Source organism: Heterodontus francisci, chromosome 50 (genome assembly GCF_036365525.1).
Source record: "Heterodontus francisci isolate sHetFra1 chromosome 50, sHetFra1.hap1, whole genome shotgun sequence".
NCBI classification, from domain to species: Eukaryota; Metazoa; Chordata; class Chondrichthyes; order Heterodontiformes; family Heterodontidae; genus Heterodontus; species Heterodontus francisci.
This window is the reverse complement of record NC_090420.1, coordinates 3,730,069-3,744,378: the sequence shown is the minus strand read 5'-3', so window position 1 is coordinate 3,744,378 and position 14,310 is coordinate 3,730,069. Positions and strand designations below refer to the sequence as shown.

General features: G+C 44.4%; 1 non-coding gene across 1 annotated transcript; it reads left to right on the top strand.

The window, feature by feature from the left end:
* Positions 1-10,742: 10,742 nt before the first annotated feature.
* Positions 10,743-10,824, top strand: trnas-gcu (transfer RNA serine (anticodon GCU)). Its single transcript has one exon. It is a non-coding gene; the product is annotated as a tRNA-Ser (tRNA).
* Positions 10,825-14,310: the final 3,486 nt, after the last annotated feature.

Sequence of the window (14,310 nt, the reverse complement as noted above, 5' to 3'; positions counted from 1 at the left end):
GTAAACAGATTATGGAAAGATGTAGGAGCAACATGGTGGTGGTGAAAGAGATTTTAATTTTCCCAACATTGACTGGGATTCACTTAGTGTTAGAGGTCTAGATGGAGCAGAATTTGTAAGGAGCATCCAGGAGGGTTTTCCAGAGCAGTATGCAAATAGTCCAACTCGGGAAGGGGCCATACTGGACCTGGTGTTGGGGAATGAGCCCGGCCAGGTGGTTGACGTTTCAGTCGGGGACTACTTTGGGAATAGTGATCACAATTCCGTAAGTTTTAGAATACTCATGGACAAAGACGAAAGTGGTCCTGAAGGAAGAGTGCTAAATTGGGGGAAGGCCAACTATACCAAAATTCGACAGGAGCTGGGGAATGTAGATTGGGAGCAGCTGTTTGAAGGTAAATCCACATTTGATATGTGGGAGTCTTTTAAAGAGAGGTTGATTAGCGTGCAGGAGTGACATGTTCCTGTGAAAATGAGGGAATTAAATGGCAAGATTAGAGAACCATGGATGACAGGTGAAATTGAAAAAATAGCTAAGAGGAAAAAGGAAGCATAAATAAGGTCTAGGAGGCTGAAGAAAGACGAAGCTTTGAAAGAATATCGGGAATGTAGGACCAATCTGAAACGAGGAATTAAGAGGGCTAAAAGGGGTCATGAAATATCTTTCGCAAACAGGGTTAAGGAAAATCCCAAAGCCTTTTATTCATATATAAGGAGCAAGAGGGTAACTAGAGAAAGGATTGGCCCACTCAAGGACAAAGGAGGAAAGTTATGCGTGGAGTCAGAGAAAATGGGTGAGATTCTAAACGAGTACTTTGCATCGGTATTCACCGAGGAGAGGGACATGACGGATGTTGAGGTTAGGGACAGATGTTTGATTACTCTAGGTCAAGTCGGCATAAGGAGGGAGGAAGTGTTGGGTATTCTAAAAAGCATTAAGGTGGACAAGTCCCCAGGTCCGGATGGGATCTATCCCAGGTTTCTGAGGGAAGCGACAGAGGAAACAGCTGGGGCCTTAACAGATATCTTTGCAGCATCCTTAAACACGGGTGAGGTCCTGGAGGACTGGAGAATTGCTAATGTTGTCCCCTTGTTTAAGAAGGGTAGCAGGGAAAATCCAGGTAATTATAGACCGGTGAGCCTGACGTCAGTGGTAGGGAAGCTGCTGGAGAAGATACTGAGGGATAGGATCTATTCCCATTTGGAAGAAAATGGGCTTATCAGTGATAGGCAACATGGTTTTGTGCAGGGAAGGTCATGTCTGACCAACTTAATAGAATTCTTTGAGGAAGTGACAAAGTTGATTGATGAGGGAAGGGCTGTAGATATCATATGCATGGACTTCAGTATGGCGTTTGATAAGGTTCCCCATGGTAGGCTGATGGAGAAAGTGAAGTCGCATGGGGTCCAGGGTGTACGAGCTAGATGGATAAAGAGCTGGCTGGGCAACAGGAGACAGAGAGTAGCAGTGGAAGGGAGTTTCTCAAAATGGAGACGTGTGACCAGTGGTGTTCCACAGGGATCCGTGCTGGGACCACTGTTGTTTGTGATATACATAAATGATTTGGAGGAAAGTATAGGTGGTCTGATCAGCAAGTTTGCAGACGACACTAAGATTGGTGGAGCAGCAGATAGTGAAGGGGACTGTCAGAGAATACAGCAGAATATCGATCGATTGGAGAGTAGGGCAGAGAAATGGCAGATGGAGTTCAATCAGGGCAAATGCGAGGTGATGCATTTTGGAAGATCCAATTCAAGAGTGAACTATGCAGTAAATGGAAAAGTCCTGGGGAAAATTGATGTGCAGAGAGATTTGGGTGTTCAGGTCCATTGTTCCCTGAAGGTGGCAACGCAGGTCAATAGAGTGGTCAAGAAGGCATATGGCATGCTTTCCTTCATCGGATGGGGTATTGAGTACAAGGGTTGGCAGGTCATGTTACAGTTGTATATGACTTTGTTTCGGCCACATTTGGAATACTGCGTGCAGTTCTGGTCGCCGCATTACCAAAAGGATGTAGATGCTTTGGAGAGGGTGCAGAGGAGGTTCACCAGGATATTGCCTGGTATGGAGGGCGCTAGCTATGAAGAGAGGTTGAGTAGTTTAGGATTATTTTCATTAGAAAGACGGAGATTGAGGGGGGACCTGATTGAAGTGTACAAAATCATGAGAGGTATAGACAGGGTGGATAGCAAGAAGCTTTTTCCCAGAGTAGGGGATTCAAATACTAGGGGTCACGAGTTCAAAGTGAGAGGGGAAACGTTTAGGGGGGATATGCGTGGAAAGTTCTTTACGCAGAGGGTGGTGGGTGCCTGGAACGCGTTGCCAGCGGAGGTGGTAGACGCGGGCACGATAGCGTCTTTTAAGATGCATCCAGACAGATCCATGAATGGGCAGGAAGCAAAGAGATACAGACCCTTAGAAAATAGCCGACATGTTTAGGTAGAGGATCTGGATCGGCGCAGGCTTGGAGGGCCGAAGGGCCTGTTCCTGTGCTGTGATTTACTTTGTTCTTTGTTCTTTGAGTGAACCTTTCAAAGTACAGAAGTGATGACGAGGTCAAAAAGGTCTGAACAGTTGAGGTGACTGAGCGGTTTCAGCTTCTCTGGTCAGGTTGCAGCTTTCACTGGAGGCATGTGTTTAAATCCCACTTCTGACAACTTGATTTTCAGTTACTTTGCAGAGCTTCCTTGAAGGTTTGAGGTCGAGTAAATACTGAGGAACTGTTTCTAACTGATGAACGGTCAATAACCGAAGGTTACAGATTTAAGGTGACAAAACTGGAAAGAACTTGAGGAAAAATTCCTTTCTGCAACATGTGGTTAGGATTTCAGTTATGTGGATAGATTGGAGAAGCTGGGGTTGTTCTCCTCAGAGAGGAGATTTGATAGAGGTGTTCACAACCATGAGGGGTCGTGACAGACACGATAGAGAGAATCTGTTGGTGGAAGGATTGAGACTCAGGTAAAAGCTGTGGCTCAGTTGGTCACACTCGCCTCGAAATCACAAGCTTCTGGGTTCAGAGTTCACAGCTGACACTCCAGTACAGCACTGAGGGAGTGATGAAAACCAAGGCCTGGTCTGCATGTTTGGGTGAATGTAAAAGATCCCATGCTGCAATTTCAAACAAGTGAAGAGCAATTCTCCCTGGTATTGTGATCAATATTTGCCCCTCAATCAGATCAGTTGGTCATTATCACATTGCTGTTTGTGGGTATTAGCTGCTGCATTTCTGACATTACAACAGTGATTACACTTCAAAAGTATTTCATTGTCTACAAAGTGCTTTGATATGTCCAATGGTCTTGAAAGGTGCTATATAAATGCAAGTCTTTTCTTTCTTTATCACAACACATTGCTGTGTAAAAAATTGTTCTTCATGTCACCTCTGGTTCTTCCGCCAATCACCTGATATCTGTGTCCTCTGCTTATTGACCCTTTTACCACTGGAAACAGTTTCTCCTTATTTAAACTATTGAAAACCTCCATGATTTTGAACAAATGTGTCAAATCTTTTCGGAACTTTCTCTGCTGCAAGGAGAACAACCCCAGCTTCTCTAATCTCTCCACATCACTGAAGTCCCTCACCCTGCTACCATTGTGGCAAATCTCTTTTTTATTCTTTCACGGAATGTGGGCATCGCTGGCAACGCCAGCATTTATTGCCCATTCCTAACTTCCCTTGAGAAGGTGGTGGTGAGCCGCCTTTTTGAGCTGTTGCAGTCCATGTGCATCACCTCGCATTTGCCCTGATTGAACTCCATCTGCCATTTCTCTGCCCAACTCTCCAATCTATTTATATTCTGCTGTTTTCTCTGACAGTCCCCTTCACTATCTGCTACTCCGCCAATCTTAATTTCATCTGCAAACTTACTAATCAGACCACCTATACTTTCCTCCAAATCATTTATGTCCATCACAAACAGCAGTGGTCCCATGACGGATCACCTGTGGAACACGTCTCCATTTTGAGAAACTCCCTTCCACTGCTACTCTCTGTCTCCTGTTGCCCAGCCAGTTCTTTATCCATCTGGCTAGTACACCCTGGACCCCATGCGACTTCACTTTCTCCATCAGCCTACCATGGGGAACCTTATCAAACGCCTTACTGAAGTCCATGCATATGACATCTGCAGCCCTTCCCTCATCAATCAACTTTGTCACTTCCTCAAAGAATTCTAGTGGAGAGTTTTCTCCCTGGTGGCCATTGACTTCAATTTTGCAAGGGCTCCTTGATGCCCTTGGCAAGAGCAGTCAATGTCTCCTCACCTCACCTCTTGAGTTCAGCTCTTTTGTCCAAATTTGGGTCAAGGCTGCAACGAGGTCAGGAACCAAGTGGCTCTGGTAGAATCCAAAATGAGCATTGATGAGCAGGTTATTACTGTGTAAGTGCTGCTTGATAGCACTGTCAATGACACCTTCCATCACTTTACTGATGATCAAGAGGAGGCTGATGGGGCAGTAATTGACAGGGTTGGATTTGTCCTGCTTTTTGTTTGCAGGACATACCTGGGCAATTTTCCACGTTGCTGGGTAGATGCCAGTGTTGTAGCTGTACTGGAACAGCGTGGCTAGTGGCTCGGCTAGTTCTGGAGCATAAGTCATCAGCACTACAGCCGGGATGTTGTCAGTATCCAGTGCCTTCAGCCATTTCTTGATATCATGTGGAGTGAAGTGGACTGGCTGAAGATTGGCATCCGTGATGCTGGGGACCTCAGGAGGATGTCGAGATGATACGTCTGGCTGAAGATGGTTGCAAATTATTCAACCTTGTATTTTGCACTGATATACTGGTCTCCCCTATCATTAAGGATGGGGATATTTGTGGAACCTCCTGTTTATTGTTTAATTATCCACCACCATTCCGGACTGGATGTGACAGGACTGCAGAGCCTTGATCTGATCTGTTGGTTGTGAGATCGCTTAGCTCCGTCTATTGCATGCTGCCTCTACTGTTTGACATGCAAGTAATCCTGTGTTGTAGCTTCACCAGGTTGACACCTCATTTTTAGGTCTGCTTGGTGCTGCTCCTGACATGCCCTCCTGCAGACTTCATTGAACCACTATTGCTCCCTTGGCTTGATGGTAATGGTAGAGTGAGGGATATGTCAGGCTATGAGGTAACATATTGTGTTTAAATACAATTCTGCTGCTGCTGATGGCCCACATTGCCTCACGGATGCCAAGTTTTGAGTTGCCAGATCTGTTCATTTCTTCCCTCCGATATAATTGGAAAAAAAATTCCAAAGGAATGCATGTACTAAATAAAAAGGAGAGAGAAATAAATACTGACAAAATAGATGGCAGCATTTGGAAGGTAAAAAGATTTATAAGTTTTATTATCGATGAGTGAGAGGAATATATCACACTTTGGGGCTTCTGGAAGTGGATTTACTGATAATTTTGGGAATTGATAGGAAGCTGCTTCATGTTTGGTGGAACAAACTCCCGCCCTTGGGGTGGAGCCAACAGCTGCATCCGTCAAATAACAGACAGAGTAGAAGTACTGTATCAGGCCTTGTTAGCTCAGTTGGTAGAGCATGAGACTTTTAATCTCAGGGTCTTCGATTTGAGACCCATGTTGTGTGGTTGTTCTTCCCTTTTTCAGACTTCATCGGCAGAGAGTTCAAGGGGTGTTTGAAATTAAATTCAACAACTTCACCAGATTTCAACTCCGCCCCCCACACAGTGTAGTTGAATGGACCCTCAAACTCTGCCCTCCCCTTCCCCTCCCTCCCAGAACTGCAACAGGGATCCACTTGTCCTCACTTTCCACCCCACCTGCCTCCACAGCAGCACAGTTGCGCAGTGGTTAGCACTGCAGCCTCACAGTTCCAGCAACCCGCGTTCAATTCTGGGTACTGTCTGTGTGGAGTTTGCAAGTTCTCCCTTTGTCTGTGTGGGTTTCCTTCGGGTGCTCCAGTTTCCTCCCACAAGCCAAAAGACTTGCAGGTTGGTAGGTAAATTGGCCATTATAAATTGCCCCTAGTATAGGTCGGTCGCAGGGAAATATAGGGACAGATGCGGATGTGATAGGGGTATGTGATTGGTATAAATGGGTGGCTGATCGTCGGCACAGACTCGGTGGGCCGAAGGGCCTGTTTCAGTGCTGTATCTCTGAACATAAACACATCCAACGGATCATCCTCCACCATTTCCGCCACCTCCAGCGTGATGCCACCACCAAACGCATCCTCCCCTCCCCTGTCAACATTCTGAAGGGATTGTTCCTTCCACGACACCCTGGACCACTCCTCCATTACCCCAACATCTCTTCCCCTTCCCAAGGCACCTTCCCATGCAATCGCAGGAGATAGAATACCAGCCCTTTTCCCTCCTCTCTGCTCATTATCTAAAGCCCCAAACAATCCTTTTAGGTGAAGCAGCGATTTACTTGTACTTCTTTCAATTTAGCGGACTGTATTCACTGCTCACAATGCGGTCTCCTCTAAACTGGAGAGACCAAACGCAGATTAGGTGGAACACCTCTGCGCAGGCCGAAACCATGACCCTGAGCTTCTGGTTGCTTACCATTTCAACTCTCCTCCCTGCTCTCATGTCAACATTTCTGTCTTTGGCCTGCTCCAGTGTTCCAGTGAAAATCAACCCAAGCTCGAGGAGCAGCACCCGACCTTTTGATTCGGCACTCTACAGCCTTGTGGATTGAACATTGTGTTCAATAACTTCAGAGCATGACTGGTGTCAGGCAACCACAAGCGTTAACACACTCTTTGACTTTGTCCCAGGACAGCTTTGTTATTTAATCTCTCCAGCCCTCTGCTCGATCAAACAACTTCTCCGTTGTTCTCTCCCACATGCCGCTCCCCTTCACTTGTTTAAAACCTAATTCTTTTCTAACCTGTGTCAGTTCTGATGAAAGGTCACAGACCAGAAACGTTAAATCTGTTCTCTCACCACAGATGCTGCCAGAGCTATTGAGTATTTCCAGCACTTTTTGTTTTTATTTCAGATTTCCAGCATCTGCAGTATTTTGCTTTTATTGTGTCAGAAAGTCTTTCCTTGATTCAGGACTCTTACCTCTCTCCAGAATCTCTCTGCTAAAGATTGAACTTTATCTCATTTCACTCACAGCTCAGGGTGAGTGTGGCACAGTGGGACGTCTGGCTGTCTCCCACTTCACAGTCCATCAGTACTGAGAAAACAATGGGGAATATTACTCCCATGTTGTGTTCTGTAACTTTTTACAAACACTTTAATGTATATATTGTCTTCCAAAGCAGTGACAGAATGGTGGCTTTAATGTGTTGTTGAAATAGCTTTGTTGAGTTCGTGCTGTACTAACAGTTAAACAGTTCTTGGTTCAGTACCAGGTTTGGTACTTTCAACCTCTCCTGTGTCTTTTTCTTTGGCTCCAATTGTCAAGCTGCATGATTTACTCTGAAATTAGCACCAGAGAACCAAGGCACCAGCGAGCATGAGGAGCTGAAATTAGCACAGATCAAATCCACTTAATATTTCTGACTGAAGATGGTTGCAAATGCTTCAGCTTCATCTTTTGCACTGACGTGCTCAGCACCACCATCATTGAGGATGTGAATGTTTTTGGAGCCTCCTCATCTTGTTAGTTATTTAATTATCCACCACCATTCACGACTGGATGTGGCAGGACTGTGGAGCTGTGATCTGATCCTGAGGGAGATATCCGTGCGCGGAGTGCCGGGATGTATGGAGAGTGATCCTGAAGAGGGTGTCTGAGCCTGGAGTGGAAGCTTTCCGTGGAGGTGCAGGAGTAGGCCATTCAGCCCCACTGTTTTATAAAGGTTTAGCATAACTTATATGTTTTTACTCTATGCCTCTATTAATAAAGCCAAGTATCCTGTTTGCTCTTAGCAACCTTTTCAAACCTTGATCAAAAAAGATTGGTGTACATTGTCTCATTCTTCCTCCCAAACTGTATCACTTCACAATTTTCTGTGTAAAATTTTATCGGTTGTGTGAAAGCCCATTTTACCAGTGTGTTTAAGTTCCTCTGAAGTGTGTTACTGTCACTGGCATAGGACGAAATTCACGAGCATTCTTTGATGCTATCTCCGTGGAAAGAGCAATCTTACACACTAGCTCAAATTGGGATTTTGTGTGTTTAGTATCTTTCCTCATCCACCAATATAAGCACAAATCTGTCTCACAATGTACGGTCTAAGAATGTGCCAATGTTGCAATGTGGTGATAAATTCTTCAGTGTCACAATGTACTCACCAACTGTTTCACTACTTTTCTGATTTCTGGATCCAAGTTTGTAGCTTTCCGCGATCTCTCGTGGCTTAGGGTTGAGCCTCACTTCAACGAAGAAACGGAAAATTATGATTTAAAGATTACACTGTCAATCATTCACATCTCTGTCTTCTCCTGAACTTCGAGTTCAAATTTGTTTGTGAAGTTGAGTCACACGTTAAGACAGCACAATCTTTGTCTTTGTGAAGGAAGTGATTTGGGAATGGCTGTTTGAAACTGCCCCTTCTTGCACAGAAATTCAGTGCAAATACTTGATCACTCACAATTTCCTCGAGAGAAATTTGTTCACAATCGCATTCGACATGGACACTGCCTCAGCATTAATCTCACTGAAGCAGAATGTGACCGTGTTGTATGTTTCAGAATGTTGGTGCCGTTATTTGTCGCTTTTAACCGAGACTGGGACACAGGGCAAGTTTGATCCGAGGTTGGAATATATTATCATTCAGGAGCAAGAAAAATCAAAAGGAACAAAATAAGAAAACCCAGTCTCCAGATTTGAGAATCTGTCGATCTGCTTTGGGAAAGTGAATCAGAGCAGAATGAAGGATGAACTGTCCAGAAGAGATGAAGACACAGCTCAGTCAACACGTTCCCCTGGTTTATGATGCTGGAACATTCCTCACACAGAAATGATTCAACCCAATGACAAACATTCTTACAGCTGATAATTTGTGCTACTGATTTAAGGACTGTCTCATGTGGTTACCGAGTGACGACGAGAAGATATTAAACTTTGGTCAATTCAATCTGGCTGTGATGAAGTTTGAATTTTTCTACCTTTTCTAAACATTATTTGAAGGGTCTCGGTAACAATGTTCAGTTTTGATGAGAGTGGGGTCTGGGTGAGAAGCTACGGAGTGTGACAGGGTCAGGACTGGATGCAGGAAGTTCTCTGACAGTCTCCCTCTTTCTCTCTAATGGGTTTGAGTTGATTTCCGACTGGTAGCTTTTATTTTACTTTTCTTATTTGGAGATACAGCACTGAAACAGGCCCTTCGGCTCACCGAGTCTGTGCCAACCAGCAACCACCCATTTATACTAATCCTACATTAATCCCATATTCTCTACCACATCCCCACCATTCTCCAACCATGTACCGACACTAGGGACAATTTACAATGGCCAATTTACCTATCAACCTGCAAGTCTTTTGGAGGTGGGAGGAAACCAGAGCACCCGGCGGAAACCCACACAGACACAGGGAGAACTTGCAAACTCCACACAGGCAGTACCTAGAACTGAATCCTGGTCGCTGGAGCTGTGAGGCTGCGGTGCTAACCATTGCGCCACTGTGCTGCTGTTGGTGCATTGATAAATGAAGGAAGTTCCCTCCACCCATTTTTTTTGGACAGACAGTGTGGTATCAGGTTGTAAAGGGTTAATGCTGAAGATAGTGGGATCAACCCCTCCCACTGTCAGAGTGATGATGTAACAGGCACATGAGATGAAGTTTGGGAGAAGAGAGAGCAGCACCAAGGATGCTAACTGAGCAGGCTTGATGAGTGTGCACAGAGTATTGTGTAAATTAGAAAAGAGTTGTCACTTCTTTCAGCAGGAACTGTGTCCAGAAAATATCGAGAAACTCACAATTTTATTATTCAGGATTCGGGACACAGATATTAATTCCAAGTGACAGTTCTGAGACCAATTAACAAAAAAAGTAGAGAATAATATTACTCACTGATTGAAATCCCCCAGTGAGGAGACAGTTAAACAGGTGATCTGTTGGGGCATCATTCAATCCAAGGTTTCAGCAAAACTTAATCTCCCTTTTCGGTGAAATTCTCTGTTATTTGCAACTTTTTTTGTCAGCTTTGATGGGCGAGTGAAAAAACTGAAAAAAATGAACAGTTCTATCCTTTCTTTTCTTCCTTCTTCTCTTCTTTCCATCAGTTTCTCTTTTCTGCCCCAGATCAATATAATGATAAGAATCCCAATTTAATCTGCTGTTTCTGCTGTTTTATCCATTCCAATCAAAATTTCAACATTCCAATCAAATGTATTTGTTATTCCACAGTGTCTCCACATGTGTTTCATTCTGTTGTATTCTCTCACAGTCTGTTTGATGATCAATGTTACATCTCACTCTCTGTTCTGGTGAAGATCAGAAGCAGTGATATCTGTTTACACCACCCAACAAGTAGGCCTGAGGCTGTGCCTCGCTGATCATGTGGAGTTAAAGCAATTCTTCCAGTCAGTTAGTACAGTTGTCATTTCATGAGAAAGTCGGTCATCATGACTTCGTCAGTGACCTAATGGTTCAGGTGTCTGAGTGATGTTAATCATGATGTGATCAAATGATTGTATGTTCCAGTCTTTCAGTGGTGGGTTTTCACACTGAGTAGAAACGTGTTGGACATGGTCTGGAAATGTTGCACACCGCTCCATTCCCAACTTCATTTACTGACAGAAGATATATTTCCATCATGACACAGCTGGCTGCACAGCCAGAAGCTGTGCTGAAGGTGACAACTCTACTTCGACAACTGACAAGGTGGCCGAGAGGTTAAGGCGATGGACTGCTAATCCGTTGTGTTCTGCACACGTGGGTTCGAATCCCATCCTTGTCGCTAATTTATGAACTGTTCAGTGTATTATTTATGTGCATAGTCGGCCTCAAAGCCTGTTCTTGTTTCTGTCCTGACAGTGATTCCAGAATTGGTTGTATTTGATTAAAATTGAGACAGACAATTGGAATTCTTCACCCAAACTGCACTGGAATGAAGATCAAATAGGGATCACGAAACGGAGCAGGATTTTTCCTCCCCTCCTTCCTTCCATCTTTACTGTCTCTGGATTTACACCAAGTGAAAGACAAATGGGAAAAGCAAATGGCGAGGGAGCAGATGCAGAAAATTATCCTTTGGCAAGAAATTTATTTTCAAATCTTCTTGATAGATTAAGTGAGTGAGCAATGCTTTGGCAGATGGAGTTTAAAATGAGGGGTCATCTACTACCGACGATAGATCAGAGTGTTTTTTTGTAAGAGGTGAGATGTTAGAAACTGCGGAGGAGCAGAGACCCGAATACTGAATTAGTAAACGCCAGTGGACTGGGAGAAAATAATGTGAAAAGTGAACAGAATCTGAAGATTGGAACTCATGTTGCAGTGATATAAAGCTCTGTGCTCCTGAAGTAAATGTCCAAGCCCAGATTGTGGGGAATCTGTGGAGAGTGATTTGGTTTTTATTCATTCTTGGGTGTGAGTATCGCAGTTAAGGCTAGCATTTATTACCCATTCCTATTGCCGTTGAGAAGGTGGTGGAGAGCTGCCTTCTTGAACTGATGCAGTCCATATGGTGCAGGAACACCCACAGTGCTATTGGGGAGGGAGTTCCAGGATTGTGACCCAAGAACAGTGAAGAAATGGCGATATCGTTCCAAGTCAGGATGGTGAGTGACTTGGAGGGGAACCTGCAGGTAGTGAGTTCCCATGCATCTGCTGCCCTTGTCCTTCGAGGTGGTAGTGGTCACGAGTTTGGAAGGTGCTGTTGAAGGATACTTGGCGAGTTGCTGCAGTGCATATGGAGATGGTACACACTGCAGCCACTGTTGACTGGTTGTGGAGGGATTGAATGTTTCAGGTGGCGGGTTAGGTGCGGATCAAGTGGCCTGCTTTGTCCTGGATGGTGTTGTGCTTCTTGAGTGTTGTTGAGTGGGATGTATTCCATCCCACTCCTGACTTGTGCCTTGTAGATGGTGGACAGGATTTGGGGTGTCAGGAGGTGAGATACTTGCTGCAGAATTCGTAATCTCTGACCTGCGCTTGTAGCCACAGCATAGATGTGACTGGTCCAGTTACGTTTCTGGTCAAGATGTTGATGGTGGGGGAATTAACGATGATAATGCTTCTGAATATCAAAAGGTAGATTTTCTTTTTCTCTCATTGGAGATGTTCACTGCTTGGCACTTGTGTGGCCAGAAGGTTGCTTGTCATCTTATCAGCTCAAGCCTGAATGTTGTTCAGGTCTTGCTGCTTGCAGGCACAGACTGCTTCAGTATTTGAAGAGTTGTGAGTCAACATCTAACATTCCCACTTCTGACTTATGTTGAAGAGAAAGTCGTCAATAAAACAGCTGAGGATGTTTGGGTCTGGGACACTATTTTGAGAAACTCCTGAGGCAATGTCCTGGGCTGAGATGATTGGCCTCCACTAACCACAACATCTTGCTTTGTGCGAGGCATGACTTCAACAAGTGGAGAGTTTTCCCCCTGATTCCCATTGACTTCAATTTTGCTAGGGATCCTTGATGCCACACTCACTCAAGGGCAATCACTCTCACCTCTCCTCTGGAATTCCACTCTTTCATCTCTGTTTGGACCAAGCTGCAATGAGATCATATGAACAGAAGAACTAGTAGCAGGAGTCGGCCATTTGGCCCCTCGAGCATGCTCCGCCATTCAATAGGATCATGGCTGACCTGATCATAACCTCAACCCCACTTTCTTGCCTGCCCACATAACCCTTGGCTCTCTTGTAGATAAAAATCTTGAAGACATTCAATGACCCAGCCTCCACTGCTCTCTGCGGTAGAGAATGCCAAAGATTAATGACCCTCTGAGAGAAGAAATTCCTTCTTAAATGAAAAACCCCTAAATCTGAAACTGTGTCTCCCAGTTCTAGATTCCACCATGAGAGGAAACATCCTCTTAGCATCTACCCTGTCAAGCCCCCTCAGAATCTGATATGTCTCAATACGTTCTCCTTTCATGTTTATCAACTACAATGAGTATGGGTCCAACCTGCTCAACTTTCCTCATAAGACAACACCTTCATCACAGGAATCAATCCAATGAACCTTCTCTGAACTGCCTCCAATGCAAGTATATCCCTCCTTAAATAAGGAGACCAAAACTGTACACAGTACTCTAGGTGTGGTTTCACCAGCACCATGACCATTTGTAGCAAGACTTCTCTACTTTTATACTCCATCCCCCTTGCAATAAAGGGTAACATTCCATTTGCCTTCCTAATTATTTGCTGTACCTGCATGGTAACTTTTTGTGATTCATGTACGAGGACACCCAGATCCTTCTACACCGCAGCATTCTGTAATCTCTCACAATTTAATTAATATTTTCCTTTTCTATTCTTCCGACCAAAGTGGATAACCTCACATTTTCCCACATTCTACTCTATCTGGCAAATTATTTCCTGGAGCTGAGAGACCCTGGCAGAACCTAAATTGAGCATCGATGATCAGATTATTGCTAAGTGTGTGGTGCTTGATGGCACTGTTGGTGACATCTTCCATCACTTTGCTGATGATTGACAGTAGACTGATGGGGCGGCAATTGGTCAGATTGGATTTGTCCTGCATTTTTTTTATGGAGAGGGCACACTTGGGCAATTTTCCACATTGTCAAGTAGATGCCCGTGTTGTAGCTCTAATGGAACAGCTTGGCTGAGGGCGCAGCTAGTTCTGGAGCACAAGTCTTCAGTACTAGTGTGGAAATGAGCAGAAAGGCATGGCACTATGCTTAATGGGAAATATAGCCAAGTTAGTAATAGTAGCTTTGCTGAGCTTTGATTTTAAGTGGCAGAAACCACAATGAAATAGTTAAAAGTAAAGGCAGAGCGTGTGAGACTGTAAAGACTAGCCGACACTGGTAATTGCAAAGACATCTGTTCTTTATGGCCTGATTGTGTGACTCCCTGTGGTTTGGAACAAATGGACTCCTGTGAATCAAATGATGTCCATCCCTGTGTGAGTGATGAGGAGTGCTAGGCCCCTCTTATCTTCATGAACTGCCACTACTTGATGTAACTGCAGACTGCACGAAACACTCAGGAATGTACACCTAACAGAGATAGCAGGATGCGCCGCAATTACTTGTCACAAGGTAGAGACAGACTCATGATCCATGTAGGGAGTGAGACTAGAATGATTATTGATGATTCCTATGCTCTTGCTAATTAGCTTGCTTGTCCGCTTTGTTTTATCTTGCTGGTACCAAACAATATTTTATTAGTAACAAGTATGTATTGAAAATGGAGTGTATTGTAACCTCAGTAACAGATGTACTGCATGTCACCACGTGGGTGAAGTCGAATT